General features: G+C 39.1%; 1 long non-coding RNA gene across 2 annotated transcripts in view; it reads left to right on the forward strand.

Moving 5' to 3' along the window:
- LOC125485475 overlaps window positions 1-22610 on the forward strand; it is a 31985-nt gene extending 9375 nt beyond the window's left edge. Inside the window, exons 1-3 of one of the 2 annotated variants that reach the window (XR_007264193.1) lie at window positions 19535-19668; window positions 20854-20922; window positions 21656-22610. This is a non-coding gene — a long non-coding RNA (uncharacterized LOC125485475). Of the gene's footprint in view, window positions 1-19534; window positions 19669-20853; window positions 20923-21655 lie in introns of those variants that run through there. The other variant, XR_007264192.1, reaches the window with a different exon arrangement.
- Window positions 22611-26147: the final 3537 nt, after the last annotated feature.

The following is a 26147-nucleotide window of genomic DNA, read 5'->3' on the forward strand; positions in this document are numbered from 1 at the left end:
TGTGTGTGTGTGTGTGTGTGTGTGTGTGTGTGTGTGTGTGTGTGTGTGTGTGTGTGAATATAACTGCTCTGCCAAGTTTCATATTGTCTTGCCAGAGTTGTATGTGGTACTATTCTCACAGGGCAGGGTGAGGAAAGGATTATTGAGTTTGACATTTGAGTATAGCATCTGCCAGATTCTAATGGGAACTCTGCACTGCTGTTATTTCTTTTCTGTACGGTCTCACGCCCTTGTCCATCCTCCCAACGAACAGATCATAGCTCAATATCATTAGAAATAACTTGTATGTGCCACCACAGTGATTGGATCAAGTCAGCCGCATTAAAAATAACTTGATAAACAGACTAGCAGAAACTGAACTTTTTCCCAGGGATTCAAAACTCACATATCAAATAATCTGCTTTCTAATTTCTTCCAATTTCATTTACTTCAAATGAAAGTACACAACACTTGTAAGAAAATTCTTACAAATAAAAGCTTGATGAGAAAAAAGTAAATATTCATCTACAATCTACAAATATCTGATGCTTTTTATCGTTCTTCAATGTTCTATTGTTAATAAAACAGGAACATAATTTTTGAAAGTGGAAAGGGTCAGTGCTTATAACCAAACTTTTGCCATGAAGTGACAGGATTTAATTTTGCCATCATGTGCGTGTAATTGTTCAAGACCTAGAGTTCCTGATGTTGCCTGGGTGATCGCTGGGTGTTTTCAAGCAGGGCTACTTATACGAGAGGAAATGAGGAGAGGGAAAGCATTGGCAAAGTCACTAACAACCATTACCAATGATCAGATAACTGTAGAACGGAGGCAAATGCATTGAGAGTGAGGAAGAGCTCCACCAGCCTGTCCTTTTGCAAAGAGAACTGAATGTGGCGTAAAGCATGGAGGATCTAAATGGGAAAAAAATAGGTTCAGAAAATGTTTCATTTAAAAAGAAGTTGAGAATAGTCTTTGCCTCATCTGGAGAAATGTAAAATGTGGCAAAAGAACACAAAAGAATGATATTGCTTTCTATGTAGCCACAATATAACAAAGTTAGCCGGATTTAGTTGAAATTAACTTATGTAAAATGTAAGATCTTGACAATTTGCAAGACTCAAAAGTGTTTCAATCTGATCCTGTGCTTAAAGAATACAATTTGCATGAATTGAGCACATTTCATGATCACAATGCCTTAATACATTCTTCAACTAATGCGTTTTTAAAAACGGGCACGATTGTAATTTACAGATGTGTATCACATAATGTGTGCCTGGAAAGGTTTTAAAAATGGACTGAGATAAATGCCAGGTAATGCCAGCGATCTCCTGTATACCTGTGGAGCAGACATGGCACTCATTTAATATCAATCCAGATGGCACATCTGCTAATACAGTGTTTCCTCAATATTGTTTCAGACATAGCAGGAACTGCAGATGCTGGAGAATCTGAGATAACAAGGTGTAGAGCTGGATGAACACAGCAGGCCAAGCAGCATCAGAAGAGCAGGAAGGCTGACGTTTCGGGCCGAGAAGGGTCTGAAGAAGGGTCTAGGCCCGAAACGTCAGCCTTTCTGCTCCTCTGATGCTGCTTGGCCTGCTGTGTTCATCCAGCTCTACACCATGTTATCTCTTTTCTCAATATTGCATTGGAGTGGTTTCTTAACCCATTCCTTTCTGATTCAGAGGGTTATGACTGAGCGCAAGCTGACTCAAACAAAAATTGCAGTCTAAATAATTTAGTATAGTCAAGATTTCCGGGTCTTCTGCAGATCTATACCTAAGGAATTTAAAGTGAAAATTTTCCTTTTTTTTATTTTACTCGATAATTTTCCCCCTGTTATTTTCTGTGATCACTGCACAATAATTTTGCAAATCAAGTTGAAGCTTTGGATAGGAACATTAGACTACTTAATTACATTTTTACTTATGTTTGAATGATGGCACTGTGATTAAGAGCAGCTCCCTTGAGACACTCCGTGCATCAAACCGTCTTCCATTCCTTCATCTTATTACGGACTGATTGCACAATATTGTGTTTTATATCAGAGTGGAACAACATTAAATTAAAAGGAAAATTTATGTTCCGCTGATTGTGAAAAAAGAATTCATGAAAAGATTTCTGAATGATGATTTACAGGCTCTTTAAAAAAACACACACTGATTATATACAGAAGCTTTTGCTATTTTCAGAATGGAGCAATTTTGTGATGTTTGCCCTTGAACCCTACGTGAAATTGGCATTAGGATTATAAATCTTTCAGCATTATTTAAAATGCAAGCCTAATATATTAATGAATGAGCATGATGGAAAATACCATATATTATACTGTAATGTAGACAGAACGTATATTGGAATATGTTCACCAGGGTATGAGCCTATATAAAAGTCATTTTAGAAATTATATTCGAAAATCATTTCCAAGTAAATGGAAACAGCTGCATTACCTGGAGAATAATGGGTAGCTTGGAGTGATTATAGGTAAAATTCAAAACAAAGCAATGTATATAAAGAATAAGAAAAATATTGATGTTGCTTGCATATCATTCCAGAGTCACAGTTAATTTTATTATATATTTATTATTCTGTTTGAAGGATAGTTTTATGTAATTTTGGTCAACTTTGCACATGGACAGCCACTACTAGTGTTTCTTGAAGGAGTAACAACTGTGACACACTTGCGAAATAATTGGCATTTGACTGATTGACCCAACAACAGGAATTCTTGTCTTTACCTCATTTGAAAACAATGGACAGTACTCACATGAATCCATGTAGGGAATGGACAATGTAGTCACATACTCCGTAAGTGGAATAGGAGGGACACAAGTGCACTTGTGACCATGAATCCCAAACCATGGAACACAATGCATTGACCTGGCCATTAAAATCTGTTGTTAGAAGCTTGCATTTCTCCACTCAGCATCAAATGGACAGCTAAACTAGACATTCAGTTATAAGCTTTTTCTATCACAAAATTAATAGAATTGGCAGTCATCACTAGAGATTTCAATGGGATGGTATTTATTTCAAACAAAGTGGGTTTTATACAGAATACTAAATATTCCTCATTGTTTGCACCCAGTGTTATTTAAAGCATTCCGAGAGTGCATGTGGTACTTACTAAGCCTCCATTATGCACCCTGTGCTTAAAAAGTACATTGGTTAATATGATGCTGGAGATCTGTACTGATTTGCATCTGAATTGAGAACATAGTAAAAACACTAGATAAAGAGCTAGAATGTGCTCGGTGCAAAGACTGAAAGATTGCCTTCTGCCCTGATGTGTTTACAATTACTTATGTAAAGTGTAGGATGGGGAATGGAAACCCTTGCTAGTATGACAGAATCTATTTACTCCAGTAGATTACCTACATACTGCTCAATTGCCAGAGGTTTGTTTTATGTTCTTATATCCTCTTAGAAAGCAGCGATCGACACCACCCCCCCAACTCTGGTAACTAAAACCGAAACACCTAGAGAAGCTTGCCTTGCCTCATAATCTGTTAAAGGAAGTGTGAAAAGTAGTAATAACCTGCCTCTCACGTCCCAATCTATTATAAAGGAGTGGTTAAATGAAATGAAATCCTTTCACTCACTCTATAATCAACAAGTACCAATTTATTTATCTAACTCATTGAACAATTTAACAGAGCTACTAACAAACCAAACAATTCCCTCTTAATTACTAACTAACCCCGAATAAAACAAAATTCTAATGGTATGCTGTTCTAATAAATATAACTCCCACTTATATAAACCAAATTAATGAAAAAGACTTAAGTCTTCGTCTCTTGAAATTACAGCCAATATACTGAATACTCTGTGTCCTCTCCGCTAATCCTCAGTCTGGAATGCCTTTCTTTGTCAAATTTTTGTGTCAGTAACATTAGCTAAGAGTGCCAATATACCTTTATTTAGATGATGGTTACTCTGAGAGTTTAGAGAATGCTGTGAGAGCCAATGATTATCTCTTTAGAGCTGCTGGTTGTTAACTCGATTAGATGCCCTCTTCTTTCATGTCCTTGATGATCTAATAATTTCTGACAGAAAGATTGGTCCTAGGTTGTCAAAGCTATCAGATTTAAATTTAGTTGGGTTTTGGTATCTAGGACCTGGTTTAAATTAATTGGCTAAATTCAAAACCCTGTTGTCTTGGTAAAAATGCTGCTTTTCCTGCTAACAGTATAGCCTTTTGATACAATGTTTCATATTCAAAACCTCTCTGTGCATCTGCTGCTACCAGAAGACTTTTTTGTTTAATCTCCAAGCCTAAATACACATTATCTTTTAAAGGGACCACGCACTCTTCCTCCCTATCATTTTACAAACATCAAATACTGTACCCAACTTCGCAACAGTCTATTTTGCAGAACCTCCAATTCAATCCATGTCAAGCGTAATGTGCATCCTTAGATTTCAGGGCTTGTCAAACTGTGGGCCACGACCGTCAGTGGGGTCATGAGATCAGTTTTGTCGGTCACAAGCTATAAGACAGGGCTGCTGTGTCTCGCCATTGTATTGTATTGATAGGTGTAATGAAACGAACTGCGCTCTGAAGGTGAATTGCAGTTGTGATAAAAGTGAAAAAGTAGGTGTTCATAGCTTTTTTAGGAAATACCCTGCTTTTTTGTCAACTCCCTCAAAACACACTCAACTTCCATTCCCTTACATATCCCCATCGGTCAAGAACTATTCAACCTGCACCCGCCTACCACATATCCACCTCCACACGCACGCACAGCAACTGGAGCTTCCCTCTTGCTCCTTAACAGTTCTTGTATTCCCCCAAATTTCATTTTGGCACTCAAAGTCTGAAGCTTTAAAATAAGGGAATAGGTTTGGGAAGCATTAGTGTAATCCTTCCTGTTGGTGTTAATTGATAACCTACTACATCAACCAGGCCCCAGCCAGTACAGTCATATATCATTATTTTAAATTGTATTAGGATCAAGTTTGATATGAACAAAACTACACTGTGAACTAAAATGGGTGATGTAAGGAGAAGACTATATACTTAGAACAATTGACATGAAGTTTGCAGAATTACATGTTAATTTGTACCGCATAAATTGTTTCCGAAACATTGGTTTGATTTAGAAGCTAAAGGATTTAAATGGTACTGATTATTCATCCCATGGATTTCCTGTCTTAGAAATCACTATTCAATGTTTTTCGTCTTTACCTTACCTTTCTGATTAGTTCTGCATATAAAATACTAAGATTTCAGTCTTTTCTCATTATATTAAATACAGTGCCCCCATTCTCTCCATAACAATGTCAATAGGCTGAATTATTCAAAAATGCATGTAATACAAACATTGACCTTTCAGTACTGTAGAGGCATCTTCAGATAGCTAGTGAAAAGAAAACTTAAGTGGTTGATTGGAAGTTTCCTGGAGTTAATCAGAAAAGTAATTTCGTATGTAATTATACTGGGGCTACAACAAAGGAAAAAAAATCAATACAAGTCTTTCCAGGACTCAGTATAGTTGAAAATGGTGAAGCGGATGTAATGTTGTACAAGCATTTTGGATCAGACAGAAGGACAATGTTCTGATGTGAATCTGGTACAAAAGAGCAGTTACCAAGTAGCACTATTCTGTTCAGATGTATAAACAAATTCACCTTAATGGAATTAAAATTGAAATAGGAAATTTGATAGCTGAAGACAAAGATGTAATTGGGCATATTAGAGCAAAGAAAGTAATTTGATCTTCCAAAAATTTTTAAATTGGTAAACAGACCAACAAATGAGTGCGTTTTCTACATTTTATCTGAAAAGACTTTGTGGAACATTTTCTGCTGCTGTTTATGATGAAATTAATTGGCTATCAAACTGACAGAAATTTGGAAGATACTCTGAAAGCATCATGTTTTATTCCTCCTTTGTAGGCTGTGGCCTGTTTTCTACCCCCAGTAAAACCAAAAGCACAAAGTAGATCTTTTGTTTTAAACGAAAGTTGAGTGCTCCATTTGAGCTTTCCACTGAGACAATTAAGACAAGTCAGTTCAGAATAGCTCACCCACAGAGCTGGAGTGATATAAATAATCAAGTAGCTATAATTGTTGGCAGAGGTCTGTTCAACATATAATCTGTGGTAATAGCTGGTTCTGTGTTGTCACTGATGGGAGATGGCTGCTCACAGACTGCAGGCTACAGCAAAGACTAAGCTGCTGGCTAAACAACTCAATGGGGCTTTTAAGTACTGTACTGGACTGTTCTTGTTGTTAAGTAATCAGCTGAGGAATAGTCGACTCAAGGACATGCCATTCCACTCTTCCTGAAGAGAAATCAAGTATTTTAATGCTTGTATGTTGAAATAAATGAAGTGCAAAAATAATGCTCATGTTATGAAATTAAATCAGACAAATCAGACAACCCACACAAATTTAACTTCTTAACAGCAGACGGCAGAATTCAAACAGAGTTTTGACACAAGTTGGGTGAGTGAAGAGCTTGGAGAATGGGGAAAGAGATGCTCCATTTTTCCTATTTCATTTATTTTTGTCAGGTTCCAGTGTATTAGTTTGCAAGTCAGAGCAGCAGAAGGATCTGCTTTGTGAATATTTGGTAAACTAGTCTACTTAAAATAAATAATCTGCAAGATTAAGATATGGCAAATGTTGGACTGCGTACAATGTGTTGCATGTGCAAAACAAATGGGCCCCATTTCTGAAGAAGGGTCCCGACCTAAAACGTCAGCTTTCCTGCTCCTCTGATGCTGCCTGGCTTGCTGTGTTCCTCCAGCTCCACACTGTGTTATCTCTGACTCCAGCATCTGCAGTTCTTACTATCTCTGGTCATACCACAGGTTGGGTGTGTGCAGGGAGATAGTAGATGGATGACAACAAAACAGATAGGTGTTGCATGAGTGCCTTGAGATGATATTGCTTGCTAATTGGCTTTCCATTTTGGGTATTGATGAAAGCGATGGTTCTTTGGAAGAGTGCAATCAATCCATGTTACTGCATAGGAGGCAAAGAAGAAGAGTGAGACAGTGGAATGAAAGGGATTCTTTAGTTAAGGAAATAGAAAATGTTTGTACAGACAATATTCCAGGATGATATGTTACCTTTCTGATGTTAGAGTCAAAGATGTTGTAGGAGTGAACCCCCTGACTGGGGACAAAGACTCTGGAGGCAGCAGAATTCAGGGACGTGACAGTTTATTCAAGCAGTCAATGAATCATGCAGGGAGAGGCCAAAAACCATCCCCAAATCTGGCCTTGAGTTGAGGGCTCAATTATTCCCTTAATCTTTGCCCCAGATCGGAAGAGAGGTCAATGACGCCCTGATGTTCCCAGTGGGATACAGTATTTTTATATATTTCATGTTACAATAATCACATACAACTTAGTTACTTGCCTTCCTCCTTATTCTATACATCCAATCCTGTGAAACACCCAATCAATAATGGACTCCTGTGGAGAGCCCTTGGTTCCCCATGAAATAATGATGTTTACCAGACATTATCATCATCAGGCCTTGGGACCTTACTATGCATCCCATTACTTCACATTCCAAAGTTACTGGTTATAATCCTTTGGGCATGTCCCAGACTTGCTTGTCTCCAAGGACTGCATGGATTCTGTTATTCATTCTATTCATTTCTATTCCTATCAGTATCTGTTACTCATATTTCCCACTGACCAAATCGCAAGAGGTACAAAGGAAGTTAGTTCTTACTAACTGCTATAAAGGTCATAAAATTAGTTCTATTATAAAGTTAGTTATATGTAAAGTTTTATGTCTACCCTAACTGTTAGCATTCTTTAGCTAATGAGTTATGACCAATTTGTTTCTCACTGTGTGTCCTGGGCATCCCTTTAATGATAAGGGCTGGGGGGGTGGTGGGGGGAGGGTTGGGGCGGGGAGGGGCGTGTGCCTTACTATCTGAGACTGGTAGTTGCCATATTTTTGTTTGAATCTTTTCCTCTAATGCTTTTAGTGATTTTTGTATATATGTGTATCTCTAACTACTCCAAAATCTGTCTCTACAATTCCAAAGAATCTTTAACTAGAGCCAACTCTCAATGTTGTGAATGGTTCAAGAAAAATAATTGATTACTGTGAAATGTTTTTATCTGTAGTTTTGCATCTGCACCATGACCCATGCTGGTCACATACTGTCTTTTGGAATGAAACGACATCTTTCTTATTGATAAGAATGAAACTCAATCACTTTCAAAGCCCAATGAACTTGTTTGATCACCTAGATTTATATGAGCCATAATCCCACCCTTCTGTTATTGTGGGACCTTACCTTTCTCTTTAATGTTTGTTATAAATTCTAAGCTGTCTGTTCTTAGACATTTTTTTTATCAAACTGTCTCCAACAGACTTTTGCAGCTGCTATTTGTGTAGAACTCCCTATTATATTGAGATAACCCCTTCTCAAAGTTACCATTGTGCCAATTTATGGCCTCACTTAAATGCTGGATCAGGCTTTTAATTCTGTTTAACTATTGTCAACCATTTTCTGCAGGGCTAGGGGGACAGCTAGCTGTCAGCCATTTTGTGTTTCTCAGTTATGGGCAGCCCTAGCAAATATTCAGGATGGTTGCAGGCCATCCTTCTGTGGCAGGGTGAACAGATAGCACTCCTAGTCCAAGTTGGCATGAGCAACATAGTTCAGAAGGGGAATGAGGCCCTAAAAGCAGATTTTAGGGAGCTGGAAAACAGTTTACAAAGCAGGACCTCAAAAGAAGTAATCTGAGAATTGCTTCAAGTTCCATGTGCTACTGAGTATGGTAATAAGAGGATTGAATATTTGAACATGTGGCCAGAGAACTAATACAGGAGGAAGAGCATCAGGTTTTTGACATATTGGGACCAGTTCTGGGGCAAATGCAACCTCTTCAAGATGCATCTTAGCAGCACTCAGTAATATCCTTGAAGGGAGATTTGCTATTGCTGATGGGGAGGACTTAGATTGTCAGAGACTAGGAAACTAAGACTGGAATAACTCCACAGAGGCCAGTATCCCGTCACCAAGTCACCCTTTATTTACACGTGGAGAGTCCTTGACACTGATCCAGTTCCTCAGAGCCAGCTCTCAGCATGACCAGGATGTTTTATACTCCTGTTCTTCTCTGCCAGCCACAGCTCCGTGATTGAACCAGGTTAACAGCCTCAATCAGGGAACTCATTCTATGAAGTCCACCTGTCTGACCTCATTACAAGCACTACAGAGGGGAGAAGGAGCTCAGATTATAGGAAAGCAAAACTGAACAACAGGAGGTAGAGAAGTAATAGGTAAAATTAGAAGGAAGGTCCAGCAATGGCAAGGATCAAATAGGATCAGAATGCAGAACAAAGTGAAAAAGGCCGAATTAAAGACACTCTATCTGAATGCATGCAGTGATCACAATTACTTTAATGATTTGAAGGCGCAAATCAAGGGAAGTGGGCATGATGTAATTGCTATTGCAGAGGTCTGTAAAGTGACCAAGATTAGGAACTGAACAGGGGGATTTATCATTTGGGAAGGATTAGCAAAAGGAAAAGGAGGTAGTGTAGTGTTTTTAATAAGTAATAAGATCAGTACATTAGTAAAAGGATCTTAGATCAAAGGATCAAGATGTAAAATCAGTTTGGCTCGAGATAAGGAACAGCATTGGGGTAGCAAACATTGGTTGCAGATGTATATAGGCACCAAGGATCAGTAGATGTGCTGGGCACAGTGTAACTCTGGAAATTAGAGATGCACCTGGTGTTGGTAGTACAATAATACCCAATTTATACACAGCCTGAGTAACCCAAGTCTGCACTAATATTGTGAAGGATTCATTCCTGGAGTGTGTTTAAGATGGGTTTCTGAAACAATACACTGAAGAACCAACTATGGAGCAGGCTGGTTTCAATTTAGTATTACGTAATAAGAAAGGGATAATTAATAACTTTGCTGTAAAGGACTCCTTTGGAAATAGTAACCATGATATGAAAGGATTTCACATTAAGATTGAATTAATCCATTTTAAAAGTAGGAAGTTAAATCTGAAGGATAAGTATGAAGGTATGATGGGTAAGTTGGCTATGGTGGATTCAGAAAACACACTTAAAATGCATTAAGAGATTTAAACAAGCAATTTAAAGAACTATTACATCCTCTACAACAGATTCACATTCATTAAAGATAAAAATACTCAATGGGAAGGGTGAATCAACTGTGGGTAACAAAGTTAAACAATGCATTTTAATCAAAGGAAGTGGTTTATAAGGATGCCAGAAAAATGTTAAACCTGAGGATTAGCTGTAATTTGGAACCCGGCAGTAGATGACAAAGGAACTGATAAAGAAAGAGAAGAGAGAATATGAATGTAAGCTATTGAGACATATAAAGGTTGATTGTAAAGGTGTTTTTTTAGGTATGGGAAAAGGAGAAGATAATCTCAGACAAATCCAGGCCTATTACAATTGGAGACAAAAGAATTCATAGTGGTATAAAAGAGAAATGGTAGAGAAATTGAACAATTCATTTGTGTCAGGATTCCTGGAGGAAGACACAGAAAATCTCCCAGAAATACTGCACAATCGAGGAATTTGCGAAACTGAGAGATTGGAAGAGGTAGTGTTGAAAAGTTGTCTGGATTGAAAGTTGGTGAATTTGCTGCATCAAATGAGCTACATTGCGGAGCATTGAAGGGAGTTTGGATGCTTTGGTGATTATCTTTCAAAATTCTATAGTTCCAGAGATTTCTTGTGGAGAAGTATGTAACACATATAACTCCATTATTTAAGAATAAAGGGAATGGGAAATGGGAGAATTATAGACCAGTTAGTTCGACATCAGTAGCAAGGAAAGCATTAAAATCAATCACAGAGAATGTGATAACTGGACATTGGAACATAATAAGATTGGGCAGAGTGAATGTGGATTGGTGAAAGGGAAATCATGTTTGATAAACCTGTTGGAGTATTTTGGAAACTTTTTTTATTCATTTGTTTGATGTGTGCGTCGCTGGCTGGCCAGCATTTATTGCCCGTCCCTAGTTGCCCTTGAGAAGGTGGTGGTGCGCTGCCTTCTTCTCACTGCAGTCCACCTGCTGTGAGTTGACCCACAGTGCCATTAGGGAGGGAATTCAAGAATTTTGACCCAGCGACAGTGAAGGAATGGTGATATACTTCCAAGTCAGAATGGTGAGTGGCTTGGAGGGGAAGTTGAAGGTGGTGGTGTTCCCATATACCTGCTGCCCTTGTCCTTCCAGATGGAAGCGGTCATGGGTTTGGAAGGTGCTATTTGAGTATCTTTGGTGAATTTTTGCAGAGCATCTTGTAGTTAGTACATACTGCTGTCATTGAGCATAGGTGCTGGAGTGAGTGGATGCTTGTGGATATAGTGCCAATCAAGCAGGCTGCTTTGTCCTGGATGGTGTCAAGCTTCTTGAGTGTTGTTGGAGCTGCACTCATCCAGGTAAGTGGGGAGTATTCCATCACACTACTGACATGTGCCTTATTGACGGTGGACAGACTTTAGGGAGTCAGGAGGTGAGTTACTTACCACAGTATTCCTAGCCTCTGACCTGCAATTGTAGCCATTGTGTTTATGTGGTGAGTCCAGTTGAGTTTCTGGTCGATGATAACCCTCAGGATTTTGTAAGTGGGGGATTCAGTGAAGATAACATTGTTGAATGTCAAGGGATGGTGGATAGATTGTCACTTATTGATAATGGTCATTGCCTAGCATTTGTGTGGTGCGAATGTTACTTGCCACTTGTCAGCCCAAGCCTGGATATTGTTCAGATCTTGTTGCATTTGAACATGGACTGCTTCAGTATCTGAGGAGTTGTGAATAGTGCTGAACATTGTGCAATCATCGGCGAACATCCTCATGTCTGACTTCATGAATGTCATTGATGAAACAGCTGAAGTTGGGTAGGCCTTAGGACACAACCCTGAGGAACTCTTGCAGAGATGTCCTGGATCTGCTTATTCTGCTACTTACACTGCTTACTCTTTATCTAAGCTAGAAGTATATGGTGTATTTAGATTTCCAGAAGGCTTTGATAGTTTTCTACACAGATAGTTAGTAAACAAAATCAGAATACATGGGGGTGGGGACAATTCCTTAGTATAGATTGAAAACTACTAATGGAAGGAAAACAGTAGAATTAGATGGATCAGTCTCAGACATAGCAGACACATGCTGTTATTAGTGGAGAATCTCAATGATCACTGTGGGACCACAGCTTATATTTTCTACATGAATGTTTTTGATGTGGGAACCAATTGTAGTATTTCCTAATTTGCTGATGACATAAAATTAGGGAACGTATGTTGTGTATAAGATACAAGGAGGCTTCAGAAGACTTGGATGGGCTAAATGAATGGGCAAGAACACGGCAAATGAAATTTAACGTAAATAATTGTGAGATTATCCACTTTACTAGAAAAATATAGAAATGTGGAATATTTCTCAAATCATGAGATGTTGTGAAGTGTTGGTGTCTACAACAGCCTGGATACACTTGCTTATAAGTCACTGAAAGCTGGCATGCAGATGAATAATTAATAAGGAAGGCAAATGGTATGTTGTTCTTCATCACCAAGGGGGGTTGAGTACAGAGCAAAAATGGCTGGCTACAATAGTTAGGAGTCTTACTGAGACTGCATCTGGAATATTGCACACAATTTTGGTCTCCTTTTCTAGGGAAGGATATATTTGCTATAGAGGTAGTGCAGCGGAGATACACTAAGCTAATCTCTAGGATGTCAGGAGTGTCCTATGAGGATAGATAGAGGAAACTGGACTTGTATTCTCTAGAGTTTCAAAGAATAGGAGGCAATTTCATTAAACTTTACAAGCTTCTTACAGAATGTGACAGGATGGATGTAGATAAGATGTTTTCCTGGCTGGAGGGTCCAGAACCAGGGAACGTAAACTCAGAATAAGGGGTAGGCCATTTAAGACTGAGATGAGGAGGAATTTCTTCATTCCGAGTGATGAACTTTTTAGAATTGTTTAAACCAGAGGACCGTGGAAGCTCAATCATTGAGCATATTTGTGCCATATTAAGGGAAGTGGAGATAATGTGGTAAAGCAGGGTTGAGGTAGATGATCAATCACGGTCTAATTGAATGGTGGAGCAGGCGCAACAGAATGCAGGCATAATTTTAAAGTGCAAGGCAAGAAGAGGTTTAGAGGTGATTTGAGGAAACATTCTTTCACCTAAACGGTGCTAAGGTTTTTGGAATTGGAGAGTAGTTGAGGCAGGAAATCTCACAAGCCTTTAAAAAGCACTTGGATGGGCAATTGAAGTGTTATAACATTCAAGTCTATGTGCCTCATGTGAGAAACTGGAACTACTATAGGTAGTGGTGTATTTTTGGCAGTACAGACTCAATGGACAGAGGACCTCTTATGTAACCGATGACAAGGAATTTCCTGCTCCAGCTCTGATGTTCCAAATCGAACTGTAGTTGACCATTTTTGAGAAGTTCAATTCAACCCAAATAGTTTGGCTTAGCAACAAGCAGCATGTCCTCTAAGCTGGACAGCTGAGCAGTCACTTGAGGGTTCTCCCTAAATTCTGCACACACCAGTTGACATGATCCTCAGTTTTAGAAGTCATGGTTCTCATGAACCTCCAGAGGTACATACACTGAAAAAAATAAATGTAGAGGGAGTGGTGGTGACAAGCACTTCCATGTTTTCTGAACTGGAATAACATTCTTGACCAATAGCTCTAGGTGGCTGTCAAGACGTGGAAACTGACTCTTACGGATTATTCCCAGTAGTGGAATTTCCACTTGTAATAGAAACATTATCATGTAGAGTAATCTCACGCAGTGCAACATTGACGGCATTCGCATTTATATGAATTGGTCCCAAAAATAAATCTTGAAAAATGGCAAATCCAAAACTTTGGTTTCTTACAGTCAAAAATATGCCCTCAAGAGGATAGCCTTCAAAGTTTTAATTTTGTTAAAATACTTTTGTGTTGCAGTAATTTGTTTTTGAAAGTGAATCATCTGGGTGAAATTCCTTCATGCAGGAACTGAATTCTGTTTTCCCTTCCATTTTTCTCTAACTCGTGTCTACAGAAAACTCTGACATCAAGGAAAGCAAGGCCAAGGTACAGAATAATCCAATGTCAGAACAATACCGTGTCTGTTCTATTTTCAATCCTAGCTACTTCAACCTAGGTATTAATTTCATACAGCAACTTCAAAGCTGGCATTGAAAGGACAGATTCAATCAGTCTGAGGTAAATTTAAACCCTACTCCAAAAATAAATTGAATACATATATTTTGAAAATAACTCCTGAAGGTATATTATTAAATCTAAATTGCTTGTGAGAGCTAAGTATGGCATGCCAGCATAGCCATGTCAGGACTTATAGTAAACTATTGAGTTGCAATGTCACATTTCACTGATTTAAAATGTAAAACAAATACCTCATTAGCGACATATTTATTAACAAACACAATGATGTCTTAGACAATGTCTTGACTTTTCAGTAACTGTTATCATTAGAAATTGTCTTAAATTTATTAGTTGGATGAAAACGTTTTGCATTTCATCTCTTGCTGCAGAGTCACCTGCTTCTTATCATGCCACTGATCTTGGGTGTTTAAATTATTTTCAAGAGTTATGGAATATAACCATTTCCTTTCCTCTCTCCTATATATCAGTTGTTGCATTCTTTCTTGTCTTCCCAGAGATCAGGATGTCAAACAATTCCCAAGCCTTCAGTATTGTCACTCTACAGATGAAGCATCAACTTTCTCTGTTTCTGATTCCAGCTGTAGGAACTGCCTGTGCTTATCTCCAGTAGTGCCCTACAACACCTTAGCTGGCACCAGTTTTAATTATATCACACAAATGCCTCACATCGTATGTACACATCATGTACAACCTTCATACCTGTTGGTGTACAGATATACCTAGCAGTAATAACAGTGTGCCTGCTAATAGTACCTATAATGAAGGATCTAAGATCCTTCACAGGGGTATAATCAAATGGGATTCTGTTCCGCACACATTAACATTCCACATGTTGTAATGAGATAAATGATCAGTTTATCATTTTGTGATGATATTGCTTGAGGAATAACTATTATCCAGAAACCAGGTAGAATTTCTAACCTTCAGGTGGAGTACCACAGTATCTGTTTCACTCAGCTGAATCACCACAACAGATTAACATGACCTCAATTTGATATCTTACCAGAGACAATATTATCTCCAACAACACAACTCTCTTAGTACAGGCCAGTTGCACTAATCTAGATTATTTACTCATGTCTTTCAACTCATAACTGCCTGGTTTATGTACATGTCACTAAACACATGCATGACAAAATTATTTGTCTCAAAACCTTGAACAATCAGTGCCCACATTTCGTTGAAACAAAACTTTGTTTACTTTGATGATTTCCCTAAACCTTTAACATAATTTTGAATAAAATCTGTTCAAATATTATTTACATTTGTTTTTAATTTGTAACTGCATAGCTGTAAGATGGTATTGATTGTACTTAAAGATGTGCAAGACTAGATAGAAGGAAGTAAGTTAGAAGTTCTGGGGAAGTTTTCAAATTAGTGTCAGTTTATAACAATGATAGGGTTCAGGGCTATATAAACCCCTTCCAGCAGATGACAAAACTCAGTTACAGAACTGGAAATGTTTTATGTGCCTGACTGTGGGATGAGTTTCTACAACTTCCAAGTTACTTGCAATTACTTGTAAATTACAATAGGATAGACATTCATTTTAAACAGGCAATCTTGAATTGCTCGTGTGTTTTACATTTTGCCAGTTTCCTTAGAAATTTTTATATTTGAAGGGAGATAAACTCTCTCCTCTTATCTCTGGGAGTTTTCATTTTAAATAAATTAATTCACTTCACTTTCCATTTTAGTGATATTAATGTCATTTAGGAGTACATATTTTATACAATGAACCCATTTAGGTATCTTCTGATGTGCATAACATGACAGGATATGTTCCTTTGAGCTAGAAAAGTGCAAAGCATACAATGTGGCAGTCTATTATTAACACAAGCATGGAATTTTAGCCCTTGGCAGGAATAGGAACAGAAGGCACTGGGGCAGAATTTCTTGTAGAATCTGTACAGTGTGGGAGCAGGCCGTTTGGCCCATGAGTCCACAATCGCCCTCTGAAGAGCAACCTATGCAGACCCACCCACCCCTACCTAATCCCTGTAACACTGCATTTCCCATGGCTAATCACCTAGCCTGTACATCCCTGGACACTATGGGCAATTTAGCATGGCCAATCCACCTAATCTGCACATCTTTGGACTCCATGAAGAAACCGGAGCACCCAGAGGAAACCCACGCAGACATGGGGAGAACGTGCAAATTCCACGCAGTCACCTGAGGGTGGAATTGAACATGGGTCCCTAGCGCTGTGAGGCAGCAGTGCTAGCCACTGAGCCACTATGGTGTCCCAATTTGCCTAATAATTGCTCATGGCAACAATTGTCTTTTCCTCTGTCTACAATTTTACCCAGACATTAACCTGATTTTTGAAAACAAAATAATATTGCTATACAAATACATAAGGCATTCGCTTGATAATATCAGCGGCAAATCATTTCTAGGTTTTGCAAAGGTTAGCTGTAAAGAATCATCAAATGATGTAATTTGGAAGAAGCCCATTGGCTCCCACATGCTGCCTGCTGCTACTGTTCCTCCCTGTCTACATGAATGAAGTCGCTGATTGATGGGACCTCTCCTGCCTGGGAATGGGCAAGTGCCTGGTCTCTGACAATCCTCTGAGGGCCAGCAGCCTGAGCTGATCTTTCCTCTGTCAGCTGCCGAGCTGTCACAGTGAGGTGCTCAGCAGCTTGTGCTCCCAAACTTTCTAAACGTGATGTTGCCCCTGAGGTGTCAGTAGCTGAGCTAGCAGTCAGTGCAGGAGGAGGCCTTGCTGATGTTTCCTCTGAGGCCTCGAAACTCACTTCCTCAGGTGTCAGGGAGGTACCTTTGTGGAGCTGACGCAGAGGTCATGGACATGCTGCCAGCACCTGCAAGACAAAAGAAACAGAATGGGTAGCGGCCATGGTTAGAAGTGGCATGCAATGAATAAGACTGACAGCAAAGTCAATGGGAGAGTTGCAAATGGAATAAAGATTGGTACTTCCCTTTACTTGGAGATCTCCTCGTAGTGGGTGAGGAGTCTGATATTGGGAACCCCTCAATCTGTACTGGCTCTTTCCACCCTACTACAGGCTGTTTTCTCCTGAACTTAGAGACTGGGAGGGATTGTTTGAGGTGAAACAGCTGCTAATGCTGGTGCAGGTGGACAAGAGCTGTTGAGGTATCTTGGGCAAGTGAGTAGGCAGTGCAGGGGCCGTGAAGGGTTAGTGGTGTGGGAGATTAGGGGGAGCAAGAGAGATGTTGCAGTTAATTGTAAGAATGGCAGAACATAAGCCTTGGTGCAGTGAAAGAGATAGAGTGAGTTGGGGGTAGGAGATAGAAGAATGGCAATTAACCTGACAGAGCAGGGAAAGTCATTGATAACAAGGTGTGGAGCTGGATGAAGACAGCAGGCCAGGCAGCATCAGAGGAGCAGGAAAACTGATGGGTCGAAATGTCAGCTTTTCTGCTCCTCTAATGCTACCTGGCCAGCTGTGTTCATCCAGCTCCACACCTTGTTATCTCAGACTCCAGCATTGGCAGTTCCTACTATTTCTCAGGGAAAGTCATTGACCTACTTGTGGTGATGCTGGGTGCTGGCAGGAATTGGTGGCGTGGTTTCCTCTACTGGTCCTCCAGATAGAGGACAGCCCACATCTGGACCATCCCGTCCACCAAGACTTCCAGGAATCTGTCAGAAATTCACAGTGCTACTTTGGGCTTCTTAGACATTTTTGGAAAGGCTGTCCTTTGTCAACCAAACAGCTTCAGAATGCCAGTGCTTGTCCACAAGTACACCAGTTTTTTTAAGATGGAGCAGGCACCAGGAATGCTGGTCTTTCTTGGATACCCCATAAGTGGCGAACTGTTTCAGGAGCAGCAAGTGGTAGGACAGAGCTAGAATCAGGGTGAGGGTTTGACTTGGTAAGATGTGGCAAAAGATCTTGCTACACCTCGTTGAGGGAAGCATTCCCTGAAACTCAACAAAATTAACACTTAGCCAATAAAAGATAAGATTCACCTCCATAGTCCTCTTCCTTTAAAAAGATCAAAAGCAAATAGTAGATTATGACAACTAATGACTCCATCATTGAAAGGTGATAAAATTATCACTGTAATCCTTTTATTATTATGTTGATGTAGTTAAATTTAATACTAAAACAGGTTTGGTATGTAAACACTAGTTTTGTAGTCTTTTTTTTTAGGATTTTTCCTTTATCTCATTTTGCACGGTAGCATTTATACACTAGACATTTACCATTAAGGGATAACCTCGAACATTGAAAACCAAATGTGACATGTAATGCTTTGATCTTGATACATGTTTCAATTTAATCAAGTAATGTTTTTCTACTTCAGGAATACTGTTTCAAAACAACCTCAGAAGTGTTGATTCTCCTTTGTGTCTCTCATTTATTTGATGAACAAATATCTTGTATGCAAATAATTGCCATGCATGACAAGTTTGGACCCAGATTGAAGCACTTTTGAAGTACAACTCACAAGTGAAGTCAGTTTTATACTCCACACACTACCTGCAGGAAGGTTTCCAATGGATGATATCCTTAACAGCTTGTTCAGAATCACAAAAAACACTAAGACACACTCTGCCCTCTTCAAGAAACCCCACATGCTTATATTTTCACCTCATAATAAATGGGAACAATTCCAGTGCAATAGAAGTCATAATGATGAAGACGTCCCACTTACTTCTAACATTATGCACTACACATCATATTACATAAAGATAGCAATAGGTGTTAGCCCAGCTGTGACAGAGGTTGAAATGGCAAGGTTGCAGTTCTAAAACTGAGTTGTATAGCTCGAAAATGCCTTGGAAATATTTGGAAGGGCTACACAAAAATAGCAGAAGTTGTAAATAATTAAAATTTAGATTGCCTGGACCAGAACCCTGTCGATTTAAATTCATCATAAAAACAGTGATCTCAAGGTCAGTACCAAGTTTTACAATCATTACCTAATTAAATTCTTAGCACATTTTAAAATTCAGAAATCATATTTGATTAAACACCACAATCACAATTTAAAACTGGCAACTGAATACATTATTTCACATAAATGTTTAAAATAATTGAGAGATATGTTCCCTTTAAACTTCACTTTATTTGGACAAATTTCAAGGAATTAGAAGTTGAAAACCTTTTCCCATTACAACGTTTGGTGGAATTTTCTGCTGTTGCCAGGAGTGAGCATGGAGGTAGGAAAGGGGACTTTATTAGGTGAGGTGGTGTTGTACCAAAACCTGCCTCCCTTCTTGTCTCCACCAGAACTAAGTTCTGGGTGAGAAAGTCCATGGTTGACTTTCTGGATCCATCATCAATTGAGGCCTTTAAGTGGTCAATTAAGAACCATGTAAAGGCTTCATTCCTTACTTCATTAACTCAGCCTTGTTAATTGTTTAATAAATAATGTTGGTGATTTGGTGGTGGTTTAGTTAAACAAAAAGGAGAAGAGAGGGCTCTTATGATGACACAGTGGTGGTGTTCCCTACCTTTGAGCCAAGAAGCCCAGGTTTAAATCCCATTTGCTACAGAGGTTGTAATAACTGAACAGGTTGGTGAGAAAATATCTAACCCATCCACAGGCAGACTTGTTGCTATGTGGTGTTCACAAAAGCTCTGCAGGCAGCTTGCCACCTTGGTGGTTTGTGTGTGTAGGGGCATCCCTTGGTCAAAGGCAATCAGTGCTTGATCGAGAGATGAAACAAAGGACAGGGAGTGCCCACTGGGAACCAGCCCACTGCTTTTACTTCCAATACCACCTTGTCCCCTTCTCTCCACATCCCTTCACCCTAGGTCCTCTGAGATCTTAGTGGTGCTCATCCAGCAGCAGCCATGACCTTTTGCAGTGGCTCTGCTGAGTACAAGAGAAGCCAGCCTCTGATTGGCTAGGGTCTCAATTCCATGGCCCACCAATTGTCAAACCATTGCCTAGTTGGTGTGTGGTTTAGTTGAACTTCTAGTTTTATTCCTCCATGGGATGTGGATGTTGCTGGCTGGCCGGCATTTATTGTCCCTCCCTAGTTACCCTTGTGAAAGTTGTGGTGAGCTGCCTTCTTGAACTGTTGCAGTCCATGTACTGAGGGTTCATCCACAATGCTGTCACTTGGAAGACAACATGTGGGGCTTTTGTCAGCCTTCCAGCCAGCAAGTGAGACCCCTCCCACTGCCTGATACTTTCACTTGACGGAATCATTGCTTTTCTACTATTCTGGATTATAGTAGTGTTTTGTTTCCAACTGAAGAATGGGCATGCAACCAGTTTACTTACCGGCAGAATCCAATGTGAAAAATACCATCTCCTTGTAATGAAGAATTCCAAACTTGCTTCCAGGACTGAATTTTGCTTGTTTTGCCCATTACGTTCTGGCTAAGAGTCTAATGGTATTGTGTGCCATTCTCCGATATTATTTTGTCTGAAAAAATTAATGAGCAGATTTTAGCCAAAATTGTCTAATCGTTTTTTTTACACTTTAAATAATTCTCCAAAGGGAATCTTTCTGGTTTGTTGCTAACAATACATCAGTATTGTGTTAAAGAAAAGTTTCCAGGTGGCATCCATTAGCCCAAGTATTTAGTTGCCAAATCTATCTACTTTTACGAGATAATGGGGTACAAATGTGTAATTGTGCAGGTAATTTGGATAATATCTCCCACCTGAAAGCTTTTTATTGGTGTGTCAATACTGTAATCAAGGAGCAGGCACTGCTTTCTGACATGTACAATTTATTAATTCCAGATTCCTCAGGACAAAAACAATGGTTTGCAACCCTATCAGGACAGGACTCCCAGCTCACAGTGACTCAAGGTGAAAGGCAGGTTATTGGCTGTAAATCATTTTGGGAGATGTGGTATGTGTAAAAGGCATGACAAAGTTGCATATCTTTTATTCTAACAAGCTGGGCACCAGAAATCTTTCTAGTCTGCTTGTTTGTAAATTGAAGCTGCTAGTAAATTGTGTCTTTAAGCTTCATCATTAGGCAGTGTTGACAATAGCCCCTAAGTCATTCATTTTGGTCTGTAAGTTTCCCAGATAGAGTGCCCTTTCCCCTCTGAATATAGCTTAAGATTGTTTTACTCCATTCAGATAGTTTCAAATACAACTTCCTGGCTGATTTAAGGGTGCAATTGACAGACTATTTTGTTTGAACAGATTTAAAGAACTATAAAAAGATAAGTTTTTGCCGTCAGCACAACCTTGGCAAAAATAATTCAAAATAATTTTGTGTTATTCTGTTCACTTGCATTTGTCTTAGTAAAACTTTGAGTGGAGTTCACCAATGGTATTTTTCACTCTCGAGTATTGCTGAAAAGAAACACATGTTGAAGCTTTTCATCTAGCACTCATCAGGACATATACAAGAACGCCAAATTTCAAATGATCATTGCACTTTAATTGCAGGAGTAAAGGGTTCTGTTTGGTTGCCAAGTTAACACTGGCTGATGTGTTTTCATGGAAAAATGAATGGCTCTCCAAGTTTCCTTATAATTCAAAAATAGCGCAAGTTTATTATAATTGTTTTGATGACATTTTTTTCCAGGATTAAATTAAAGCACTTCAACTTTCGAGTGATAGAAAGCAAGTTTGGAAGGTCCTGGACCATGCTACATTTGATACAGGCAAAATTCCTTGACATGAAAGTCCAGCTGATCTTAACAGAAGGATTTAATAAAACTTTGCAGGTTGTTCTCTTGCTCCATAGTCAGCCGAATGGAACACCAATGGCAAGATGGTCTGGGATCCTTGGGGGTGTCCTTTGGCAATTGGAAGGAAGGAGAGACTCTACACACTAGGAAGACCATCAGCTGGAGCTGGCAGAAAGTCAACAATTGGATCCAGCGGGAGGTTGAATGCTTCTGATGATTAATGACTGCAACTGGATAGATGGGATTAGAGCAAGATAAGCTCATCCCTCCTTGTTTGACAGCAAACTTTCAGTGCTTTTTCTATGGTCAACTGTCTCAGTGACTGCTGATGGTTGAGAAGATTGAGGAGTGATGTAGGATATAATTTGTATCTTTGCTATTGGTGCGGTGGATATGTGATTGGAATGGTTCAAACCTGGAATTGTAAGAAAGGTGGGTATAGACAACCCATTCAGGGACTTTGGAAACGTGAAGTCAGGGAAGGGGCTTCAGCATTCCTAAATATTAAACGTATTTTGACCTACATATCTTCTGGTTGGAGCTCTTACATGGATGTATTCTGAGACAAGTGGAATTTCTCCTTCATTTTACTGTTCCCTTGCTGCTTCTGGACACAACTTTGACATGTTTATAGGAGGGGATAAGTTCAAAGAGCATGTATGGACATTGATATTTACAATCATAAATGGACTTTAATGGGCTCCAAAAAAGCCTATTTTCTGCCATTTACCCTTCCATTATAACTTCCATTGAAACATTTCAAAGTCACCTAACTCTATATGTCACCAATGAAATATGCCAGACAGTGCCACAAACAGCTGCAATTTAGCAAGGGAAGTAACTTGATCAATTGACAATTCAAAACTTTGTTTTTTGCACCTTTACAAAAAACGATGTGGTCTCAACAGAAATATATGAATATGACCTTTCAATGTTCAGGTGGTACCATTAAAATAGACTTTTCCAATTCATCTGTTTCAAATTCTGTCCACCTCCAGCTTGCACAATGGATCTTTTCACTGTAATAATTTCAGACCCAGCAATTTCCACTACAGCATTGTTACAACACTGCAGTACATACAAGAACTGTGCTACGAAAACCTGGAAACTGAGAAATGAAAACCTGCATGAGGTGTTGGCAAGTGCCAAGTGTATGTCTTTTGTTCTCTGAGGGTCGATAGTTTCTGGTTGGCCTTTTACTCCCAAGTCTAGAAGCTTTCTTTGTTGTAGTGCCAGTTAAATGCAGTTTTTACTACTTAGGAACAGCTTTCTCCCATGGCTGGTTACAAACTATAAATTAATCCTGCATATTTTCTCAGTGAATAAGTGGAAGTAGATGCCAAATCACCATCCCAGTGGAAGCTATAATCTTAAACATCTTAACAGTGATAATAACTGGTTAGAAATTGACTGTACCCACAAGCCCATTTCATGCTCTTTTTGATTCTTAGTTCAGTGGTTAGATAAATTTCCTTTGTCAATGACTTTGCAGTTTTCACACAAAGGGAATTTAGTTCTAATCTAATGTAATCATTGATGTGAAATACTGTAACTATTTGAGTGTAGGGTAATTAGATTAGTTCCCTCGTGTATTGCTGTGAAATCTTAAGTGTGATTAGCATTTGACTGATCTTGTATTTTTCCAGTCCTGTTATTCACTCTGTCTCCATTACAAATTTTAAGTCATATTAAAATGTCCAGGGATGAGAAACTTCAGTTAAGGGGATAGGTTGAAGAGGTTGGGACTGCTTTCCTTGGAAAGGAGAAGACTGAGGGGAGATTTGCTTAAAGTTTGCAAAATCATGAGCAGATTGGACAGAATGGATAGAGGAGAAACTGTTCCCACTTGTAAGACAATGAAGAGCCAGAGGACACAGTTTTAAAGTGTTTTGCAAAAGAACCAAATGTGAGGTGAGAAAACAAAATGCAGTCAGTGGTTTGGATTTGGAATACACTGCCTGGAAATATGACGGATGTGGGATCAATTGAGGCATTTAAAAGAGGATAAAATGTTTCTATTTAAATAGGAACAATATGAAAGATTTTGGGGAAAAGGTGGGAGATTGGTACTCTGTCAAAACACTCTGAGGGCCAACGCAGTCAAGGGCAACTAGGGATAGGCAATAAATGCTGGCCAGCCAGCGATGCCCACATCCCACTAATGAGTAAAAAAAACATGAAGGACTGAATGGCCTCCTTCTACACTGTAGCAATTCGATGATTCTTTGAAAAGCTCTTTCAAGCAAATTTAGCTTCCAGAACTGAAAGCAATTGTCCAGGTGGGGTCTAATGTGCTAATGACAACACAGGCTGGCAAATTGCTCTGATTTGTTTCCATGATTCAACCCTTGATTCAAAGTCAATGAGAATTAGCTGTGCTCTCCTTTTCTTTGGGAAGTGATGCCAACTCCTGTAACGGGTTGCACTAAGATGAGTCGTGGATAAGTTCTGAGAAAGAGTATCTGGACCCAAAATGTTAACTCTATTTTCTCTTCACAGATGCCACCAGACCTGCTGAGCTTTTCCAGCAACTTTGGTTTTAGTTTCTGATTTACAGCATCCGCAGTCCTTTCAGTTTTTATGCACTAAGAATCAGGCCTGAATTAAGAATCTTTCCATATCCTGCCAAGGGATCCTACTGCCATGTTTGTGAGGATCAAAACACTGAGACATCTGGACACATTTTATGACAGAAACAAGTGCAGGTACTTCTGTATCCAATAGCATAATGTAAACAAAATGTGCAAACACTTCTTTACATAAAATCAAAGACAAAATGCTCAAAAAGCTGGTGTTGATGTAATGGGATGAATGGCCTCCTTCTGCAACATAACAGCTCTGTGATTGTTAGCAAAGACTGCGACAGGACAAAAGCACTTTATACAAAATCATCTCCTTGTCTTCCATGTATGCATTCCTTCAAGCCTGAAGTGGTCCCATGTGAATGAGAATATCCACCTCTGTAATCTAACTAGAAGTGTCTTGTTGAATAAAATGAAGTTTATTGCATTCCTGTAATTATTTACGGACAACATGAATATGACTTAACATTACTACAGAAATTGATAGGAACACACTACTCCTGAATATGTCTCCCGCAAGCCCTCTTTGTTTTCTCTGCCCAAGTCTCCATGTCATCGTCACGGTGGATAGTTCTTGCAGTACTCAATCACCCTTCTAGACACTTTCAGACCCATACAAAACACTGACCACTCTCTCAGGTTAAAACCAAGCATGTAAAATATTGACCTCCTTTAAATTAAACATTCTATTCATTAATAAGATGACATCCTCCCATCTTCACAATATTGCCCTCAGCAACCTCTACCTTGATCCATCCATCAGAAACTTTAACTTTCTAAAATTCAAATGCACTGTTCTAATATAAATCCTAATCCTTGTTAACCTACATCCCCCAATGCATTACATTCAAAATACCTACATTCCTTGTCATATTCCCTTGATGGTTTGTTCACCTGAACTCTCCAACGTTCTCCAGTTTGGAAGCCCTTCTGACCTGTTCCATTCCTCTTACCCTGACCTTGGTGTGCATCCTAGCTCTTACAGTAGTACCACTGTTGATGAAACTTGTTCCCTAAGTCTTTCTGTCCTTCAGACTTCAATACTCTTTGGAACACTCAACTCCTCTACCTAAATTCCAGCTGCCTGTGTAAATCCCCTTTTCTAGTTACATATCCATTTTTCACATGATTATTTGTGAATAACTTCTAAAGCATACAAAGAGAAACTTGCAGGGTTTTGCCTTTACATTGAGCAGCAAGGTAATAATCGTTATGCCAACAATGCCAATTCTAAAGTACAATTAACAGTAAAGTTTTGTTTCCTCAACTAGTGAGAACTTTTGTCTGTATACTCAAAACGTTAAGAAAAAAGCAATAATTGGAAATGAATGTATTGCTCAGACTGTAGCTCCATTCTGAAGGACAGAAGATAAATCGGACCAGTGTGTGTCATTCGCAAGGTTCACTGCATTTTTTTTGTTCTGAGGATACCATCATTTTAGAGGTAAGCCCATCACTTTAAATTACATAAACCATAACCTTTCTGTTCACGTTGTGTTAAATTGTCAGTTCAGTGAAATGTTGAAGTGAGGTCCTAAACTTTATTTTAGGTGGGTATTAGAATTAATGAAAAGACAGTAGCATTGGCATTCTGGAAGCAAGACCTCCAATGTGCCATAAATGTCATATTCACCTGAATCTAGCCGGTGATCTGTGAACTAGCTCATAGAGCTGGTGAGCATTTTATATCAAAAGTCATAGATCCTAGAGTGAAAGTATGCAGGGATAAATGGATCAGACACGAAAATTCTTGGTGACTCGATATCAGCCATGTCTCAGTTGGTTGTAATTTTACCTCTAATCA

Source organism: Rhincodon typus, chromosome 19 (assembly GCF_021869965.1).
Source record: "Rhincodon typus isolate 14 chromosome 19, sRhiTyp1.1, whole genome shotgun sequence".
Lineage (NCBI taxonomy): Eukaryota > Metazoa > Chordata > Chondrichthyes > Orectolobiformes > Rhincodontidae > Rhincodon > Rhincodon typus.